The following is a 5175-nucleotide window of genomic DNA, read 5'->3' on the forward strand; positions in this document are numbered from 1 at the left end:
ATAGTGCAGTTACAACCTTGGCCCTGTTTTTTTATGTTTTGTTTTTTGTTTTTTTGTTTTTTACTTTTAAAATACAAGTGTTTGTTTTTCACCAAATGTTAGTTTTCTTACACATTGTGAAACTTAGTTTTACAAATGGGTACAACCTTTGAAGTATGAACAAAAATGTTTTTGGTAATCACATAAAAAATAACAATTGGATAATATTCAGACTTTTGAGTTTTGAAGTGTGTCATGTTTACAGTCCGATGATGATGAGCAGAGACAAAGAAGGTCAAATATAAGTCCTTTTATTAAAGAAAGTAAACTCAGATAATTCAATAGAGAAAAACACCAATGAAACAGCGTGTAGAACACAACAATACTAGACAATGAACTGAAGAAACTGAAGAGCTTAAATACACAGAGTGATAAACTCAATGACCAACAGGTGAGAATTAATAAAAAAACATAGCAACAAAAGAAGAGCAACAAAGGGAACAAAGTAAAAACAAGGAAATAAAAATTGAAAGTTCATGAAAACGAAAACAAACAGGCAGACTTTGACAGAATGCCCCAGGGGAAGATGCAACCTCGATCTGGAGGAGGACAAGGAGCTGGCGAAGAGCTAGAAACAGGTAGGGATGCTGGCCAGAGAAATCAGGGTGGAGTTGGTGATGCGGTGGGAGGAGCAGACAGTGGAAGAACCTCTAGAGGAGAGGATGGTGGAAGGGCCCATGGAGGAGTGAACAGCTGACGAGGGTCCACTGTCTGAGCCCTTTCTAGATACCTATTTCACAAATGTAGGCCTGTTAGATGGACAGTATTATTATTCAAGGAGAGATTATAAAGTTGTGGCTTGACCCAAAAGTGATGGTTGTAGGTGGTTGTATTTTTCAACATTTCAACTGAGAGATGTAGTGAGGTGCAGGCCGTGTCATTTTCCTAGAGAGAGATAGAAAAAAAATATTTTGAGATCTTAGTTATTTAACATTTTGTTTCAGCCAAAAGCCATAAAATGTCCACGGCAAATACTGAAGGAATTCATGGATAAATAAATTACTTTGGTGCGTGAGCTCAAAAACATATCAAAGTTCAACAATGAGAAGAGCATACTTTAATCAGGTGTGCTATTGTGTTACGACACTTATGACATGACTTTTTTAAGTTTTTTTCTACTATTATGTGTGCAAGCTCTTCTCCTTGTTGAACTTAGATATTAGATATGTTTCTGTTAAAATGAAATAAAAATGTATTTTATATCATTTATCTTGGTAAAGTTTCTGATAATTGTATGCCAACACACTGACTCAACAAAAAAAATGTAATCATTTAAAATCAATTGAAAAAATGTTTTATTGCAAAACTTTCATGCAATAAGTAAAATAAATAACATTTAATTTTTTATTTATTGTTATATCTGCAGTATTTGATTGAAAGACTCACTGTTGTTTTGGGCGAGACACAATCTCTCTCCTGGCAGCTTGCATTGTGCTGGTAGGGGGATATAATTTGGCGAAGAGAGATCGTCTGATCATAACTTGACCCAGAAGTGACGTATGCAGTCTGGAGGTCATTCTAGTTGTTTTCAGCATGAAAGAGAGGGAGAAAAATATTTTGAAACAGAACTTTATATATTTTTTTACAATTGTCTGTCAATATCAATAAAAAAGAAATATATCTTTGCAAAGATTCTAACGCTCTTAACAATAAGAATTCATCTTGTTTGTAACAGTTGAAGAATTTTTAAAGACGTTTGGTTACACATTATCTGGTAACACTTTATTTTACAGTGTCCTTGTTACACGCATTTAGTAATAACTAAATATTAAATATTTTATAGTAATTTTTTTGTGTCATTACTACAGTAAGTAACATACGTAACAAGGAAACTGTAAAATAATGTGAAACATTCCTGTCCCAAACAATCAGTAATAATTTAAATTAAAAAAATGTCCACACCAAAGTATTCAAGATTGTCCCTGCACCACCTTTATGTAGATTTCATATGCTCCAGACCAACATACCACGTCACCTTTAAAGTACATTTGGAATGTGACAATTAGTGAACTGTAAGTAAACAATTAGTGAACTCTAAATTAGTGACATTTTAATCATTTAACATATTTTTGTGTAAATTATTCTACAAAACATATGCACAATTTGTTTTGACAAACGACTTACAAGGTTTTGTTGTGGGTAAGCCGAGATCTCTCTTCGGGTAGTTGCCAAACAATGGACAATACTATTGCTATGAGAACTGCATGCCAATTATGTTAAACCTTTTCCTTACTGGCATATCAAATGTTAGTAGATGTTTGAAAGTGTTTCTCAATCCTGCTCTGTGGCTTCCCCACCCAACCCTGCCCTGCCACCTCCATTCCACTCACAAACACTTCCTTATTCACCAGGAAATATAAAAAATAAATCAAATGAATGCATTAATCCAGTTTAAATATCATTACTTTTTATATTATAGAGAAACATTGCCTTGACATTTAGTTAGTACCTTCAAATCAGTTTATTTTTCATTTTCATATATATATATATATATATATATATATATATATATATATATATATATATATATATATATATATATATATATATATATATATATATATATATATATATATATATATATGTATATATATATGTTATGTGACATTTATTTTATTTGTAGTATTGGATATATATGAAAGTATGAATATATATATGAAATATAAATATATAATAATTTGTATTTTATTTTTATATATGAAACATATTCTTGATTAATTACAAAGGTTAGAAGAGATAGAGGTTACAGTGGAAGTCCTGAGATGTGGTTAAAAACATTTTTATCAAATTGTAAAGCTCTGCCATATGATTTGTTTGATGGGTTGGATGCTGTGAAAACACCAAAATATATTCCAACACATCGGCCAGAGCTTGAAAAAATAGGCGTTCCACTGTCTCCTGCTTTGGCTGCTTCAGAAATAACAAATTCATATTCAGATGACATTTGATTTTTCATATTATTATTAGGTATTGCAGTTTTACATTTTTTTGATTCGATACCCCCCGACTCTAATATAGAAAAATTTAGCTCATCATTTTTATTTAACTCGCCTATTTCCACTTTTATGCTTTGCAATGGATCTAAACGTCCTTGTAATTTAATAAAAGCAATATCATAGTTTAACGGTATGGAAGTGTTTTTAGGAAAGATTTTCTGGGCTTTGTATATGAAACTGTTTTTGAGAGTTGCAAAAATGACATATATGTTATCATTTTCGTGACATTCGTAATTTTCTAAAATATGTTTGGCTGTCATTACGTGGCCAGACCCACAATAAAGCCCTAAACCTCTGCTCTTCCAACCTTTGTCAATATCCGATGACCAAACTAAAATGTAACAGACACTTTGGTTTGTAAAATGTCTATCATTACAAGGCATTATCTCACCATTTTCAACAACTAATGGATCAGAGTTTAACCTCTTTAAACTTTCAACTAATGTTTCATCTGAACAAAAAGATTTATTAAAATATGGCATTTTTAATTTGTACATCAAAAAAAAATTCCTATTATAAAATTTAAAGCCTAATTTACGAACGTATTTATCAATGTTTAATAAGCTAATAATATTGTCCATTGTTTAAATCAAATCTGAGAAAACAAAACATACTATATTAGACAATACTGAAGTGCTGCCAATACTTACTTATGATGTCACTAATGAGGTTTTCCATAAAACTAGAAGAACTGTGTTTGAGATTATTACTTATGATGAATTATCCTCTGTTAGAAAATGTATTATTCCATATACAACAATGTAAATAAAGTTCCTGTTTAATAAAATAAATAAAGTTATTGTTTCAAGTTAATTCACCTGAAAGAACAAAATAAGTATTTTCTAAAAGTTGTGTAGAAGAAGTAATAGATTCAAAACCATACCTTGGAATGTAGCAACTACAACGGTTACCTGGAGGCTTTGGTTATTTATAGAAGATCTGAACCAATCCTTCTTCATGGTTAACTACATGGGCGTTTCTTTGGGAGTGGAAGTGAAACATATCATGATTATACTGAGAGTATGAGGAAGTATCCTGAACTATGAAAATTGAAAAAGAGCTACCTGAATTAATTTGTTGGTCTAGCATAACATTAAAGGACATGTGCGCTAAAAAATAGAATATTATGACTTTTGATTTACGCTAACACTTTGAAGACACTTTGAATTGTTCATTTGTTAGGTAACATTTCATATTGCTTAGTTGTTATAGGTAAAAAAAAAAATATTTTGGTATTTTTATATGATTATGAAAAAATGTGCCTAAAAATGATGTACAGAAATCTTGAGTCACGTATAACATGCCAACTGCTGTTACTTCAAATGCTTCTCCATAGAGACATTAAACTTGTCAAACTTAAAATTTTACTCATTTGTTTTCTGTTTAGTTCTATTTTGAGAAACATTCAGGAAGCATCAAAAATGAACAGACAAGCTTGATTGTCAGGGTTGATTGCGTTTTTTTTTTTTTTTTTTTTCAAACTGTAACAACCACAAATAACTTTTAGATCTACAAAGTCTAGCCTATATAGGCTACTTTCATATCCTACATTTCAAATGAATATAAATTACTAATTTTATAATTTTATAATTTTACAATATTTACATTTACATTTAGTCATTTAGCAGACACTTTTATCCAAAGCGACTTATAAATGAGGGCAATAGAAGCAACTAGAACAGTCAAGGGCAACAGTATGCGCTGTAACAAGTCTCAGTTAATCTAGCACAGAACAGAATTTTTAATAAATTAATAAATTTAATTTTTTCAATAAATTAGACAGACAGAAAATGAATAGAATTATAAGTGCTATTCTTGATTGGTCAGGTGCTGCTGGAAGAGATGTGTCTTTAGGTGTTTTTTGAAAATGGCTACAGACTCGGCCGCACGAATTGAGATAGGCAGGTCATTCCACCAAGTGGGGGCAGTCCAGGAAAAGGTCCATGAGAGCGATTTCATGCCTCTCTAGGCACCACAAGGCGTCGTTCACTGGCAGAACGTAAGTTCCTGGAGAGTGTGTTAGTCTGAACAAGCGAGTTTAAGTATATTGGTGCAGAGCCAGTGGTTGCTTTGAAGGCGAGCACCAGTGCCTTGAATTTAATGCGAGCGGCTATTGGTAGCCAGTGCAGACTGGTGAAGA

The 5175-nt window shown here is 31.8% G+C and overlaps 1 long non-coding RNA gene across 1 annotated transcript; it reads right to left on the bottom strand.

Moving 5' to 3' along the window:
* Positions 1-275: 275 nt before the first annotated feature.
* LOC307134586 lies at positions 276-2339 on the bottom strand. The gene is made up of 4 exons (XR_013817585.1): positions 2164-2339; positions 1942-2014; positions 1426-1557; positions 276-924 (listed from the first exon to the last, which is right to left on the bottom strand). It is a non-coding gene; the product is annotated as an uncharacterized lncRNA (long non-coding RNA).
* Positions 2340-5175: the final 2836 nt, after the last annotated feature.

The sequence above is a fragment of the Gobio gobio genome (genome assembly GCF_949357685.1).
Source record: "Gobio gobio genome assembly, chromosome: 12".
Lineage (NCBI taxonomy): Eukaryota > Metazoa > Chordata > Actinopteri > Cypriniformes > Gobionidae > Gobio > Gobio gobio.